Source organism: Carcharhinus amblyrhynchos, chromosome 7 (assembly GCF_965287045.1).
Source record: "Carcharhinus amblyrhynchos chromosome 7, sCarAmb.v2.hapA, whole genome shotgun sequence".
Taxonomy (NCBI): domain Eukaryota; kingdom Metazoa; phylum Chordata; class Chondrichthyes; order Carcharhiniformes; family Carcharhinidae; genus Carcharhinus; species Carcharhinus amblyrhynchos.
This window is the reverse complement of record NC_137330.1, coordinates 19,392,134-19,409,543: the sequence shown is the minus strand read 5'-3', so window position 1 is coordinate 19,409,543 and position 17,410 is coordinate 19,392,134. Positions and strand designations below refer to the sequence as shown.

General features: G+C 44.2%; 1 protein-coding gene across 23 annotated transcripts in view; it reads left to right on the top strand.

Moving 5' to 3' along the window:
• LOC145344815 (regulating synaptic membrane exocytosis protein 1-like) overlaps positions 1 to 17,410 on the top strand; it is a 743,305-nt gene that overhangs the window by 644,755 nt on the left and 81,140 nt on the right. The gene's annotated exons all lie outside the window — the stretch shown is intronic.

The window sequence follows — 17,410 nt, the reverse complement described above, 5'->3', positions numbered from 1 at the left end:
TGGGTATATATCTGTATAGCAGTAAAGGTGACAGGAAAGATAGAGAATCCTGATTCCCCCTCGTCCACCCCCATATCCTTGATCCCTTTAGCATTCCCACTAGCCTACACATCTTGGGACATAAAGTGGCAATTTAGCATGGCTTAATCCACCTAATCTTCACATTTTTGGAGTATGGGATGAAAATGGAACACCCGGAGGAAACCCAGGCAGGCACAGGGAAAGCATATAAACTCCACATAGACAAAGCTGGAATTGAACTCAGGTCTTGTCTAAGTGTCAGATGAGCGTGGAACTGTGAGAGTTCGAGATCCATTGTTTGGACGTGTTCTCAGGCCCCCCTCACCCAACTCACTCTGGCTGCAAAATTTTGAGCGAGTCTGTTGCTCGCTGCAAAAGTCTGTGGGTGGGGCTTAATGCAGCCGACAGCCTGTAGAGGGAGGTATTGCGCATGTGCAGACCTTTGATGCTGCACATGCACATTAACAGAAGCACTGTCAGGCTCCGAGTGCAGGCTGCCTCAAACACCCCCACACCACCCCAACCCCCACAGGGGTCCTTGGCCCAAGATGCAGCCCCTCAGCCCAAGATGCAGCCCCCCACACCCAGACTAATCATGGACCCCCTACGATCATGGCCCCACTGTCCTCCCCCAACCGCTGCAGAGTGGCAGCAAGCCCTCCCATCCTTCCCCACCAATTGGGTGTAATGCGGTCGTAAAATTCCACCTATTGATGATCAACCATGATCGAAACCCCTGTTTTTAGTTTCTATGTTAATACGTGGGATTACAGGCTATGTCCAGCACAATGATTAGAATTGCTGCCTCACCAGCGCCTCGGACCCACATTTGCTCCCTGGTTTGGGTCACTGTCTGTGCAGAGTCTGTACATTTTCCCCATGTCTGCGTGGGTTTCTTCTGGGTGTTGCAGTTTCCTCCCACGGTCCAAAAGGCATGCTATTTAGTCATTGAATCATAGGGGTTTATAACATGGAAACAGGTCTTCAATCCAACTTGCCCATGCCACCCTTTTTTTTAGCAACCAAGCTAGTCCCAATTGCATGCGCTTGGCCCATATCCTTCGATATGTACCTGCCTCTACTTCCACCTCTGGCATCTTGTTCCAGACACTCACCACCCTCTGTGTGGCCATCCTCTCTCTGGACCCTTCTGTATCTCTCCCCTCTCACCTCAAACCTATACCCTCTAGTTTTAGACTTCCCTACCTTTGGGAAAAGATAGTGACCATCTAGCTGATCTATGCCCCTCGTTATTTAATAGACCTTTATACGATCATCCCATAAGCCTTCGACACTCTAGAGAAAAAAGTCCTAGTCTATCCAGCCTCTCCTTATAACTCAAACCATCAAGTCTCGGTGGCATCCTAGTAAATCTTTACAGCGATCTTAATATCCTTTCTGTAATAGGGTGACCAGAACTTACCCATGTCTTGTACAATTTCCTTTTCTGAGGAAGGATGTTTTTGCTCTCGAGGGAGTGCAGCGAAGGTTTACCAGACTGATTCCAAGGATGGTGGGACTGATGTATGAGGAGAGATTGACTAGGTTAGGATTGTTTTTGCTGGAGCTCAAACGAATGAAGGTGGGGGTGAGAATCTCATAGACACTTATAAAATTCTAACAGGACTAGACAAGGAGGATGGTGGGGGAGTCCAGAACCAGGGTTAAAGTCTGAGGGTTCAGGGGAGACCATTTAGGACAGAGGTGAGGAGGCATTTCTTCACCCAAAGAGTGGTAGGCCTGTGGAATTCATTACCACAGGAAGTAGTTGATGCCAAAACATTGAATGTATTCAAGGGGTGGCTGGAAATAGCACTTGGGGGCGAATGGGATCAAAGGTTATGGGGAAAAAGCAGGATTCGACTACTGAATTGGATGATCAGCCATGATCATGATGATGTGGAGTTGCCGGCGTTGGACTGGGGTAGTCACAGTAAATAGTCTCACAACACCAGGTTAAAGTCCAATGGGTTTATTTGGTAGCACAGGATTTCAGACATTGCCCCTTCATCCAGTGAGTGACTCACCTGAGGAAGGGGCAACGCTCTGAAAGCTCATGCTACCAAATAAACCTGTAAGACTTTAACCTGGTGTTGTGAAACTACTTACCGTGATCGTGATGAATGGCGGAGCAGGATTGATGGGCCAAATTGTCTTCTCCTGCTCCTATCTTCTATGTTTCAACAAGGTGCCCCAACTCCTGTATTCAATGTTCTGACCAATGAAGCCAAGCATGCCAAATGCCTGCTTCATCACTCTGTCCACCTCTGACTCCACTTTCAATGAACTATGAACATGCATTTCTCGACCTCCTTGTTCTATAACTCTCCCCATTAACTGAGTATGCCCTGCCATGGTTCAACCTACCAAAATGCATCATCTTGTATTTATCTAAATTAAACTCCATCTGCCATTCGTCAGCCCACTGGCCCAATTGATAAAGATCCTGTTGCAATCCAAGATAACCTTCTTCATTGTCCACTATGCCACCAATCTTGGTGTCATCTGCAAACATACTTACCATGCCTCCTAAATTCTCATCCAAATCATTAACATAAATGGCAAATAACAGCTGACCCAACACAGATCCCTGATGCACATTGCTGGTCACAGGCCTCCAGTTTGAAAAACAACCCTCTACAACCACCCTTACTAAGTCAATTTTGTATCCATTTGGCTACCTCACCCTAGATTCCATGAGATTTAATCTTATGCAACCATGGGGTACCTTGTAACAGGCCTTGCAGACATGTACACAACATGAATTGCATTGCCCTCAGCAACCTTCTTGATTACCCCTGCAAAAAACTCAATCAAATTTGTGAGACACTATTTTCCACTCACAAAGCCACTCACTGTCCATCATCAGTCCTTGCGTCTCTAAATCTCTGTAGATCCTGTCTCTCAGAATATCTTCCAACAATTTACCCACCAGATGTGAGGCTCACCAGTGTGTAGTTTCCAGGCTTTTCTTTGCAACCTTTCTTAAACAAAGGCACAACATTTGCCACCCTCCAATCTTCAGGCACCTCACCTGCGTTTGTCGATGATTCAAATATCTCTGCTCGGGCGCCCGCAATTTCCTCCTTAGCCTCCCACAATGTCCTGGGATATGCTTCATCAGGTCCCAGGGATTTATCTACCTTGATACGCTTTAAGACTTCCAGCACCTCATCCTTTGTAATATGTACACTCTTCAAGACTATTTATTTCCCCAAGTTCCCAAACATCTATGCTTTTCTCAACAGTAAATACTGTTGAGAAATATTCATTTAGAATCTCACCCATCTCTTATGGATCCACTCATAGATGACCTTGTTGATCTTTAAGAGCCCTACACTCTCCCTAATTATTCTTTTGTCGTTTATGTATTTGTAGAAGCTCTTTGGATTCTCCTTTGCCTTATCTGCCAAAGCAATCTCATGTCCCCTTTTTACCCTTTTGATTTCTCTCTTAACTCTATTTCTACACCCTCTGTACTCTTCAAGGGATCCACTTGATTCCAGCTTCCTTTGCATGTCATGTGCCTCATTCTTCTTGACCAGGGTCTCAATATCTTGAGTCATTCTTGTCTTTCACTTGTAGAGGAATGTGCTGACCCTGGACTCTCGTTAATGCACTTTTGAAAGTCTCCCACTTACCCAACGTCCCTTTGCCTGCCAACAGACTCCCCTAGTTAACTTTTGAAAGTTCCTGTCTGATACCATCGAAATTGGCCTTACTCCAATGTAGAATTTTAACTTTTGAGCTGTTCAGGTGTATTGGCATGCTAAATTCACCCTCAGTATACCCAACAGGCACTAATGTGTGGCAACTTGGTAGAAAAGTGGTCAAGAATACATATGGCATGCTGACCTTCATCAATCCAGCTGCATCAGGCTGCATTTGGAGTATTGTGAACAGTTCTGGTCACCACACTACCGGAAGGATGTTGATGCATTGGAAAGGGTGCAGAAGAGATTTACCAGGATGTTGCCTGCTTTGGAGGATGTTGACTATGAAGAAAGGCTGAACAAACTTGGATTGAACAAGCCTTTGCCACCTTCAGGGAACTGTGGATCTGCATGTCCAGATCCCTCTGCATGCTAATAATTCTAAAGGCTCTGCCATTCATTGGAGAAAATGGTGGGGAAAGCGACATCGTCTTATAGCTACAGGATTATTCTCAGTGACATGGTGACAGACAGTCAATTCAAATCATTTAACTTGTAAATTAGGGGCCATATCTCAACCGCTCCAGCATTTAATTCGTGACAGAGACACCATTTCCACATGAGCTGAATAAAGATTTAGCAAATCTTTATTCATTCTTGGGGTGGGCATTACTGGCATGGCCAGCATTTATTGCCCATCCTTATTGCCCTTGAGAAGGTGGTGATGAGCTGCCTCCTTGAACTGCTGCAGTCCATGTGGTGTAGTACACCCACATTACTATTTGGGAAGGAGCTCGAGGATTTTGACCTAATGACAGCGAAGTAACGGCAATAAAGTTCCAAGTCAGTGTGGTGAGGTGGTGGTGGTGTTCCCTTGCCCTTTTAGATGGTAGAGACCATAGATTTGGAAGGTGTGTCTGAGGAACCCTGGTGAGTTGCTGCAGTGCATCTTATGGTACTCACTGGTAGAGGGAATGAATGCTTGAGAATGGCATGCTAGTGGGTTAGAAACATACAAACATGGAAACTAGGAGCAGGATTAGGTCATTTAGCCCTTCAAGCCTGCTCTGTCATTCAATATGATCATAAACGAAGAGAACAAAGAACATTACAGCACAGGAACAAGCCCTTCAGCCCACCAAGCTTGTGCCGATACAGGATTTCTATCCCTCTGTTTGTCTCCCATTCATGTGTCTATCAAGATCCATCTTGAACTTTGTTCATATGCCTGCTTCCACTACCTCCACTGACAGTGCATTCCAGGCACCCACAACGCTTTGTTTGAAAAATTTTACCTGCACATCTCCCCTAAACCTGCCCCCTCTTATATTAAATCTGTGCCCTCTTGTAATTGACCTTTTCAGCCTGGGAAAACACCTGTGACTATCCCCCCATCTATGCCTCTCATAATTTTGTAGACTTTATCAGGTCATCCCTCAATATTTGTATTTCCAGTGAAAACAATTGGAGTTCATCCAATCTCTCCTCATACCTAAAACTCTCCAGACTGAGCAACACCCTGGTAAACCTTCCTTATACCTTTCCAAAACATGCATGTCTTTCTGTTAGTGTGGTGACCAGAACTGCAGGCTATATTCCAAATGTGCCCGAACTAAAGTTTTATACAGTTATAACATAACTTGTCAACTTTTATGCTTGATGCCCCTGCCAATGAAGGCAAGCATGCCATGTACCTTCGTCATAACCTTAACTACCTGTGTTGCCATTCTTATGGAACTGTGGACCTATACACCCAGACCGCTTGTATGTCAATACCCCAAGGGTTCCGCCATTTACTGTATAATTTGCACCTGAATTTGACCTTCCAAAATGCATCACCTCACATTTGTCCAGATTAAATTCAATCTGCCATTTCTCTGCCCAAGTCTGCAAACTATCTATGTCATGCTGTATCCTTTAACAATCCACCAATTTATATGTCATCCACAAAGTTACGAAACTGTTTTCATTTGTAAGTTTGCTGATGACACAGGATGGTGGAATTGTGAATAGCGATGAGGATCATCAGAGGATACAGCAGGATATAGATCGGTTGGAGATTTGGGCGGAGAGATGGCAGATGGAGTTTAATCCAGACAAATGTGAGGTAATACATTTTGAAAAGTCTAATAAAGATATGAAGTATTCTGTAAATGGCAGAACCCTTAAGAATATTGATAGACAGAGGGATCTGGGGATACAGGTACACAGGTCACTGAAAGTGGCAATGCAAGTGGAGAAGGTAGTCAAAAAGGTATATGGCATGCTTGGCTTCATCTGCTGGGTAACTGAGTTTAAATAGTCATGTTGCTGTTTTATAGAATCTTAGTTAGACCGCACTTGGAATATAGTGTTCAATTTTGGTTGCAACACTACCAGAAAGATGTAGAGGCTTTGAAGAGGATACAGAAAAGATTTACTAGGATGTTGGCTGGTATAGAGGAAATTAGCTATGAGGAGAGGTTGGAGAAATTTGGTTTGTTCTCACTGGAATGACAGTGGTTGAGGGGCGACCTGATAGAAGTCTACAAGATTATTAGGGGCATGGACAGAGTGGATAGTCAGAAGCTTTTCCCCAGGGTGAAAGAGTCAATTACAAAGGAGCATAAGTTTAAGGTGCGAGGGGCAAGGTTTAAAGGAGGTGTACAAGGCAAGTTTGTTTTACACAGAGGGTGGAAGTCGTGGAAGTGGATACGACAGTGACTTTTAAAGGCCATCTTGATAAATATGTGAATGGGATGGGAATGAAAGGAGATCTCCCCAGAAGAGTAGGGGGTTTTAGTTCAGTCAGGCAGCATGATTGGTGCAGGCTTGGAGGGTTGAAGGGCCTGTTCCTGTGCTGTAATTTTCTTTGTTCTTACTATGGATTCAGTTCCAACAACTTATTTTTTAAAAATTCTAATCTTTGTTTTCAAATCTTTCCATCACCACATTCTTCCATACCTCTATAATCACCTCCAATCCTCTGAGGTCTCTGCATTCCTACATTCCTAAGTTCTTAAGCATCCACCCCACCTTGCTTTCAGCTGCCCTAAACTCTGGGATTCCCTCCCTTTACCATCTTCCTTCTTTAAAATACTTCTTAAAATCAATTTCTCTGGCCAAACTTTTAGCCATCTGACCATCTCTCTCCTTATTTTTTGGATGATAAATTATGTCTGACAGAAGTGCTCTCCAATGTAACATTGAAATGTTCTCCATAATGATCTCTCTAGTCATACAAAATAAGCTGAAAATAGGACTTTGAGTGTGTGCAATAGTCGTGAATGATGCACTGTGCAATTGACAAAAAATGGAGTATTTGGAAAAGGGTTGATGAAGTCAATGCCTTGGACATGAAAAAGCTTGGATGCAATTTTGGCCAAGGATGGTGTAGAAAGTTCATGTGAAATCATAGAATCACAGAATGCAGAAGGAGCCCTTCAGCTCATTGAGTCTGTACCAACACATGAGAAACGTCTGACCTCCAACCCAATCCCATTTACCAGTATTTGGCCCAGAGCCATGAATGTTATGATGTGCCAAGTGCTTCTTGTCCAGGTACTTGTTAGAAGTTGTGAAGCAACTTCCCTCCATGACCTTCCCAAACAGCATATTCCAGGTCATCACCACCCCCTGGGTAAAAAGGTTTTTCCTTACATCGCCCCTAAACTATCTGCCCCTCACTGTAAACTTGTGTCCCCTCATGAATGACCCTCCAGATAAGAAAAACAACTACCCAACCTGTCCATGCCCCTCATAATCTTGTACAGCTCAAACGGGTCACCCCTCAGTCTTCTCTGCTCCAACCTCTCTTCATAATTTCAATGTTCCATCTCAGGCAGCATCCTGGTGAATCTTCTCTGCACCCCCTCCAGTAATGTGGCAACCAGAACAGCACACAGTACTCTAGCTGTGGCCTCACTAAAGTTCAATAAAACTTGAATTTGACTTCCCTGCTTTTGTAATCTATGCCTCAGTTGATAAAGTAAAAAGACTGACAACACCAGGTTTAAGTCCGACCAATTTATTTGATAGTAAACTCACTAGCTTTCGAGGTTACCCCCTTCGTCAGGTGAATGGAGAGTTCTGGCCTCAGACAGAGCATATAAAGCACAGACAGTTTACAGATTACTGATTAGAATGCAAATCTTTACACCTAACCTGCTGTTCAAGTCTTAAAGTAGCTAACAATGTGAGTGGAAGGAGCACTGATCACAGGTTAAAGAGATGTGTATTGTCTCCAGACAGTACAGTAAGTGAGGTTTTGCAAACCCAGGCAAGTCACGGAGGTTACAGATAGTGTGACATGAACCCAAGATCCCTGTTGAGACTGTCCTCATGTGTGCGGAACTTGGCTATCAGTCTCTGCTCAGCGACTCTGCGCTGTCGTGTGTCATGAAGGCTGCCTTGGAGAATGCTTACCCGAAGGTCAGAGGCTGAATGCCCATGACCACTGAAGTGTTCGCCAACAGGAAGGGAACAGTCTTGCCTGGTGATTGTCGAGCGATGTTCATTCATCCGTTGTCGTAGCGTCTGCACGGTCCCCCCAACGTACCATGCTTCGGGACATCCTTTCTTGCAACGTATCAGGTAGACAATGTTGGCCGAGTTGCAAGAGTATTTACCGTGCACCTGGTGGATGGTATTCTCACGTGTGATGATGGTATCCATGTCGATGATCCGGCATGTCTTGCAGAGGTTGCTGTGGCAGGGTTGTGTGGTATTGTGGTCACTGTTCTCCTGAAGGCTGGCTAGTTTGCTGCGAACAGTGGTCTGTTTGAGGTTGCGTGGCTGTCTGAAGGCAAGAAGTGGGGGTGTGGGGGTGGCCCTGGCGAGATGTTCGTCTTCATCAATGATATGTTGAAGACTCTGGAGAAGATGTCATAGCTTCTCCGCTCTGGGGAAGTACTGGACGACGAAGGGTACTCTGTCCACTGTGTCCTGTGTTTGTCTTCTGAGGAGATCGGTGCGGTTTTTCGCTGTGGCGCATCAGAACTGTCGATCTATGAGTCGAGCGCCATATCCTGTTCTTATGAGGGCATCTTTCAGCATCTAATTAGAATGCGAATCAGTATTCGCATTCTAATCAGTAATCTGTAAACTGTCGGTGCTTTATATGCTCTGTCTGAGGCCAGAACTCTCCATTCACCTGACAAAGGGGGTAACCTCGAAAGCTAGTGAGTTTACTATCAAATAAATCGGTTGGACTTAAACCTGGTGTTGTCAGACTTTTTACTGTGTTTACCCCAGTCCAACGCCAGCATATCCACATCATGACTACTTCAGTTGATAAAAGCAAGTGCCTCATATGCCTTTTTACATGCCCTTGGACCTTCAGAGATCTGTGGACAAGCACGCCAAGGTCCCTTTGCTCCACAGAACATCGTACTTTCATTGAATACTTTCTTGTCAAATTATTCCTTCCAAACTGTATTACCTCACACGTTTCAGGGTTAAATTCCATCTGCCACTAACCTGCCCATTTGACCACCCTGTCTATATCTTTTTGTAATCCAAGACACTGTTAATCATCAAGCCAATCTTTGTGTCATCTGCATACTTACTAATTCGACATTACACACCCTGCCCCTCCTCCCCACGTAGTTATCTGTGACATTTATAAAAATCATGAATAATAGGGGACCCAGCACAGACCCACAACATGGTATGCCACTGAACATTGGCTTCCAGTCACCAAAGCAACTTTGTCATCACCCTTTGTGTCCTACAGCTGAGCCAGTTTTGAATCCACTTTGTCAAATTACCCTCTATCCCACATGAATCTACCGTCTTTACAAGTAACCCATGTGGGACCTTGTCAGAGGTTTTGCTGAAATCCAAATAAACTACATTGACTGCACTACTGTCGATTACACACCTGGTCCCCTCCTTAGAAGAATCAATCAAATCTGTTAGGCGTGACCTCCCTCCAACGAAGTCATGTTGACTATCACTGATAGTCTTGCCTCTCCAAATGGAGACAAGATGCTCTCTTTCAGAGGTTTCCCTAATATTTTCCCTGCTACTGACATGAGATTCACTGGTCTGTAGTACCCTCTACAACCCTTCTTAAATAGCGAAACCACATTAGCTGTGCTGCAATCATCTGGCAGCTCCCTCTTATCCACTCATATTGTCTGTTCCTTTATGTCTTGATTACCTGTAAAGACTCGCATTCCAACCATTATCTCGTAAATTGAGCTTATGCCCTACTTGTGAACGCAACTCCCACTCACCTGATGATGGGGCAGTGCTCCAAAAACTTATGCTACCAAATAAACCTGTTAAACTTTAACCTAATGTTGTGAGACTTCCCACTGTGCTTACCCGAGTCCAATGCCGGCACCCCACATCATAGGTCCGCAGTGGCCAGAAAGGAATTGAAAATTTGGGTCAGAGCCCTGCAATCTCCCCCCTTGCCTCCCACAACAGCCTGGAGCACAATTCATCTGGACTTGGGGATTTATCCACTGCCAGTTAAGACTGCCAATACCTTGTCCTTCCCTATGTCAATTTGCTCAAGACTCTCACAATCCTCTCCCTGAATTCCATACCATTGTCCCCATTCTCTTGGGTGAAGACCGATATGAAGTATTCATTCAACACCCGACCAATATCCTCTGTCTCCACCCACAGATTGCCCCCTTGGCCTCTCATGGGCCCTACTCTATCCCTGGTTATCTTCTTTCCATTAATATACTTATAGAATATCTTGGGATTTTCTCTACTTTTGCCAGCTAGAGCTTTCTCATATCCTCTCTTTTTTCACTCCTGATTGCTTTCTTAAACTGCACCCTGCACTTTCTATATTTCACTGATTATCCTTATAGAGTATCTTGGGATTTTCCCTACTTTTATCAGTCAGAGTATTTTCATATCCTTCTTTACTCTCCTAATTGCTTTCTTAAACTTCACCTTGCACTTTCTACGCTGATTTGTGCCCCATGCTAAAAGCCTTTCTTTTCCTTCTCATTGTACCCTGAATATGGTTATCCATGGTTCGCTGGGCTTGTCATTCCTTCGTATTGCCATAGAGGGAATATGCTGGGCTTGTACCCCCTCCATTTCCTTTTTGAATGCCTCTCCCTTCCCGCCACTGATCTTCTGTAGATTAGCAGCTGTTCCCCTTCTACCTTGACCAGATCCTGCATTAGAAAAGAACAAAGTGCAGCACAGGAACAAACCCTTCGGCCTTCCAAGCCTGTGCCAATCATGATGCCCTAACCATACTACAAAAAAAATCTGCCGTTACTCAGTCCACATCCTTCTACTCTTTCCCTATTATCTACCTATCCAGATGACTCTTAAGTGTTGCTAATGTGCCTGCTTTCACCATCTCCTTTGGCAGCACATTCCAGCACCCAGCACACACTGCGTGAAAAACTTTCCCGGCACTTCTCCCCACTTTCCCTGCTCTCACCTTGTAATTGACACTTTCACCCTTGGAAAAAGCCTTTGACTATCCACTCTCTCATCATTTTGTCCACCACTATCAGGTCTCCCTCAGTGTCAGTCTTTCCAGTGAAAACAATCCTAATTTATTTAACCAAAAATAAATGCCTTATTTTACTAAGCTCCACTCCCCCTTAATCCAAAACCTTTTTGCAACATATCTGTTTCTTTGTCCATAACAAGCTTAAGTTGTACCATGTTAGAACATAGAAAACTACAGCATAAACAGGCCCTTCGGCCCACAAGTTGCGCCGATCATATCCATACCTACCAGGCCTATCTATAACCCTCAATCCCATCAAATCCCATGTACTCATCCAAAAGTCTCTTAAAAGACCCCAACAAGTTCGCCTCCACCACCACCAATGGCAGCTGATTCCACTCATTCACCACCCTCTGAGTGAAAAACTTACCCCTGACATCTCCCCAGCACCTTAAACCTGTGTTCTCTCATAGTGACCATTTCAGCTCTGGGAAATAGCCTCTGAGAACCCACTCTACCTATACCTCTCAACATCTTATAAACCTCTATCAGGTCGCTTCTCATCCTTCGTTTCTCCAGGGAGAGAAGACCTAGCTCCCTCAACCTATCCTCATAAGGCATGCCACCCAATCCAGGCAACATCCTTGTAAATCTCCTCTGCACCCTTTCAATAGCTTCCACATCCTTCTTGTAGTGAGGCAACCAGAACTGTGCACAGTACGCCAAGTGGGGTCTGACAAGGGCCTTATAAAGTTGCAGCGTTCTCTCCCGACTCCTAATCTCAATCCCTCGATTAATGAAGGCTAGTACACCATACGCCTTCTTGACCACATCCTCCACCTGTGTGGCCGATTTAAGAGTCCTGTGGACCTGGACGCCAAGGTCCTTCTGCTCCTCAACCCTGCTAAGAGTTCTACCCTTGATATTGTACTCCTTCATCCCATTGGACCTGCCAAAATGGACCATGACACATTTATCCGCGTTGAAGTCCATCTGCCACTTCTCCGCCCAGTCTTGCATCCTATCTATGCCTCGCTGCAACTCCTGACATCCCTCCAGACTATCCACAACACCACCAACCTTCGTGTCATCGGCAAACTTACCAACCCATCCCTCCACTTCCTCATCCAGGTCATTTATGAAAATGACAAACAGCAAGGGTCCTAGAACAAATCCTGGGGCACTCCACTGGTGACCGACCTCCGTGCAGAGAAAGACCCATCCACAACCACTTATTCTCTGCCATCTGCAGAGAAGCCAGTTCTGGATCCACAAGGCAACAGCCCCTTAGATCCCAAGCCCTCTCACTTTTTCAAGAAGTCTTGCATGGGGGACCTTATCAAATGCCTTGCTGAAGTCCATATAAACCACATCCACCGCTCTTCCTTCGTCAATGTGTTTAGTCACATTTTCAAAGAACTCAACTAGGCTCATAAGGCACGACCTGCCCTTGACAAAGCTGTACTGACTACTTTTGATCATACTAAACTTCTCTAAATGTTCATCCCTCAGTATCCTCTCCATCAACTTACCAACCACTGAGGTCAGACTCACCGGTCGGTAATTTCCCAGGCTATCCCTGTTCCCTTTCTTGAAAATAGGAACCACATCCGTAATCCTCCGGAACCTCTCCCGTCTCCATCAACAACGCAAAGATCATCGCCAGAGGCTCTGCAATCTCTTCCCTCACGTCCCACAGTAACCTGGGGTACATCCCATCCAGTCCCAGAGACTTATCTATCTTGATAGATAGTTTAAGTGTTGTGATCACTTACACTAAAATGCTCCCCCACTACCAGCTTCATTACCTAGAATTAGGTCCAGCACAGCGCCTTCCCTTGGACCCTCTACATACTACGGAAAAAGTTCTCCTGTATGTATTTCAAGAAATCCACTCCATCCAAGCCCTTAACAGTATGTCTATCCCAATTATGTTGGGAAAGTTGAAATCACCCAATAGTCTCTGTTTTTTATATTCCTCCGTAAGTTATGCACACATTTGCTTTCAATTTCCTGCTGACTATTTGGGGGGTCTATAATAAATACCTAGCAATGTGGCTGTCCTTATCTACCCACAAAGCTTAATATGATGCCCCCTGCCACAATATCATCTCTCCTTACTGCAGTAATTAACTCCTTCACAAATAATGCAATGCCTCCTTCTCCTTTTTCCCCTTCTGTCTCGCCTGAAAATTTTATGTTCTGGAATATTGAGCTGCCAATCATACCCATCATCTCAACCACAAGTCTGTGATGATGTGGAGATGATGGTATTGGACTGGGTTGGACACAGTAAGAAGTCTCACAACACCAGGTTAAAATCCAACAGTTTATTTGGTATCACGAGCTTTTGGAGTGCTGCTCCTTCATCCACCTGTGATATATGCTGTGTCACATTCCATGTGTCAATCATTGCTCTTAATTCATCTGTTTTGCCTGCAATACTCCTGGCATTAAAGTAGAAACAACCTAGCCTTACCTTACTCCCTTGAAACTTAATTCAGCTGTATTCCCACTGACTTGATTGTTTTAATGTATTATACTGTGTCCCTATAAGAGTTTGTGCCCATTCCCCCTGCTGAATTAATTTGAACCCCTCCCAGCAGCACCAACAAACCCACCTGCAAGGATGTTCATCCCACTCTGGTTCAGATATAGACAGTCCCACTTGCACAGGATCCACCATCTCCAGAAACGGTCTCAGTGATCCAGAAACCCTCTCTCCTGCACCTGCTCTTAAACCATACTATTCTCCTATTTCTCTGCTCACTGGCACATGGCACTGGCAGTAATCCAGAGATTACAACCAGACAGGTCTACCGCCTAGCTCCCTGAATTCTTTATGCAAGACCTCATCCCTGTTCTACCTATGTCATGGATACTCTAAGAGATAGAGTGAACAGGATAAAATTGTTTCCCTTGGTGGAGAATTCTAGAACCAGGTAACATAGATTCAAGATAAAACAAAAATTCTCATCTCTGTCTTAAATCAGCATTCACTTATTCTTAAACAGTGCCATCCTAATTCTAGATTCTTCCACAATAGGAAGGAAGCATTCTCTCCATATCCACTTGGTCAAGACCCATCAGGATCTTGTCAGTTTGTCAGTCACCTTGCGTATATATTTCTGACAGGACAAGCTGGGCATTTCTTCAGTGCATGGAGAAGGTCACATAACTTTCTGGGTTTGAGTTCTTTTGTGAGTGCGTCAACAGTTGGAGTGTCAGATATCTCAGGTCAGATTGTCATCAACCTGAGAATCACTTCGTGCTCACATCTATCCTTGTATAGAGTCAAAGAAATATACAGCACGGAAGCAGGCCCTTTGGCCCAACTCATCTGGTTTCCTGAACCGAACTTGGCCACATCCCTCTAAATCTTTCCTATCCATGTACCTGTCTAAATGTCTTTTAAATGTTGTAATTGTACCCATCTCTACTGTGTCCTCTGGCAGCTCATTCCATATATACACCGCCCTCCGTGTGAAAAGGCCCCCTCAGGTCCCTTTTAGATCTTTCCCCTCTTACCTTAAACCTACACCCTCTAGTTTTGGACTCCCCTACCTTGGCAAAAAGATCTTGGCTCTTCACCACAGAAATGGCAAAAGATTCTACCTAACAGAAACCATGGAAAACCGTCACTCATGGATGTCTGATTCCATTCCATCAACAGCTGAGACTATTTTTGGTCTTATTGGGATGAGCTAGTCATTACTTGGGGTGAACAGTGGCTAGCACTGCTATCTCACAGCACCAAGGACCTGGGTTCAATTCGGGTCTCGGGTCACTGTGTGGAGTTTACACATTCTCCCTGTGTCTGCTCAGGGTGCCCCAGTTTCCTTCCACAGTCCAAAGATGTGCATGTTCGGTTGATTGGCCATGCTACATTAACCCCCATGTCAGGGGGATTAGCAAGGTAAATATAAGGGGTTATGGGAATAGAGTCAGTGTGGGATTGTGGTCAATGCAGACACAATGGGACAAATAGGATCCTTCTGCACAGTAGGGATTCTATTCGGTAAGTCATTTTTAAAGGCAAACAGGTTATCATATCAGAATATTTGTGACCTGATATTGTTCAACAATATCACCCACTCATGATGTTATAAACGTCTGTAAAGTCACCCCTGATTCTCACACGCTCCAGAGAAAGCAGTAGCTCTTCAACATGATTTGTTTCATTGGGAGCAGCACTTTGGCCACTAGCTAATCAGCCACTTCATCTTTTGGAAGGGTTCCCATCTCTGCAGATGATCTACACATTTGTAGTTATTGAAAGGATTGGCAACCACCAGTTAGTGCAGAACAAACTATAATGGTTTATTTACAAACAGACATACTTTCATGATGTTATCATTTCCAACTCTTGGATCAACTCTGGCTGAAAAAGTCTGCACTCTGCACCAAAATCTCCCACACTCGTTCCTCATTGGACAGTCAGGTCGCATGATCCTCCTCGTACACACCCCTGAAAGGGGCCAGCTACTACGTCCCTCTACCTTTAAGTCCCTTCTTATACAATACATAAATAATTTATAAAATTTTCACATTAGTATGAAGAAACACTTCAAACAGTTTACAGAAATTGAATCCGTCAGGGATTTTCTCTGGGAACGATGTAACTCAACTGGTTGAGATTCGACTGTAAAGATAGTTTTGGTTGAATTTGTTTTACGAGGATTCTCTTGTGGAATCTGTGTCTCATTTTCCTGTTTCATTGGGAGCAGCACTACTTGAGCTATTCCACTAATAACATGTGGCGTGCTTCTATAAGCTAGCAGGAAATGTACCACTTTAGTTTCAAATGAAGCAGATTTTCCCCTCTTCATACCAGCCTTGAAAGTCTAAACCATACATTCAGCCAGCCCATTTGATGAGGGGTGGTAAAGTGCCACATAAATATGTTTTATTCCATTGAAGGCCATGAACTCTGGACACTTGTGAATGACATTCCATTGTTTGAGACCAGTACTTCTGATACGCCATGAGTGGTGCAGTTTCTTAAGTAACAGTATGAAGTTGTGGACCTACTTTTGAATACCTCCATCCATTTTGAATAGACATCCATGAGCAAAAGGAGCATCATTCCCATAAATGGGCCAACATACTCATAGATTTTAATAATCTACATGAACTCTCACCCATGGCCATGGGTGCAAGGAAGCAGTGGCAGGTGGCTCCTGCTGTAAATGGCACTGGTCACAGTTTTTAACGATACTTTCTATATCAGCATCAATGCCAGGCCACCAAACATAGCTTTTCGTTAGCATTTTCATCTTCGCTATGCCTGGATGGGCACTCTGTAATTCTTCTAGCAAAAACCCTCTTCCTGGTTTGGGGATAACCACTCTAGCTCCTCAAAGGTTGACACCATGGTCACAACTAAACTCATCTTTTCCGAGTTAATAAAATGTCATTTTTTCCGAAGCTTTCTCATTGTGCCAACCATGTAATATCCATACACTTAGTCTTTGACAACAAAGAGTCCCTGTTAGTCCAGTACTTGACTGTGACAGGCAGAGTCCAGAATTTTTAGGGCCATTACAATCTCTTGTGGTGCTAGAGGGGCTGGTGTGCACTCTGGTAACAGAGGACAATTTAAAGAGTCTGCATTGACTATGTGAGCCCCTGGATGATGTTCAAAGGCTAACAAGTTGTATTCTAGCAGAAGCAATTGGTGGAGTTGTTTTGTCTTCCCGGAAAAGCCCTAAAATTGGCTTGTGTCTGTGAAGAGAGTAAAATGTCTCCTATATATGTATTAATAAAACTTCTTGATGCCATAGATAACAGCTAGGCCTTCTTTATCTATGTGGGAAAATCTCCTTTCCATGTCTAATAGGGTTTTTTGATATGTGTCTCTCAGACCCATCATCCACTGTATGGGATAACACAGCCCAACTCCATACGATGATGCATCACACACATGTACTATCTTCTTAAAGGGGTGGGAATGTACTAATAAGCATGTAAAGTGCCTCTTTTTTTCCAACACCACTGGCGTTTCTTTTACCAACAAATGCAACAGTGCTAGTAATATGAGTAGGTTTGAGAGGAACTGCCCATAATAGTTGACCTTCCCAAGGAAGGATCTGAGTTCTGTGATGCTTCTAAGGGCCAATGCCTCCCTAATAATTTTCACTTTGTAATAGGGGAGTCTAAAACTAGAGGGCATAGGTTTAGGATGAGAGGGAAGAGATACAGAAGTGTCCAGAGGGGCAGTTCTTCACACAGAAGGTGGTGAGTGTCTGGAACAAGCTGCCAGAAGTAGTAGTAGAGGCAGGTACAATTTTGTTTTTTAAAAAGCATTTAGACAGTTACA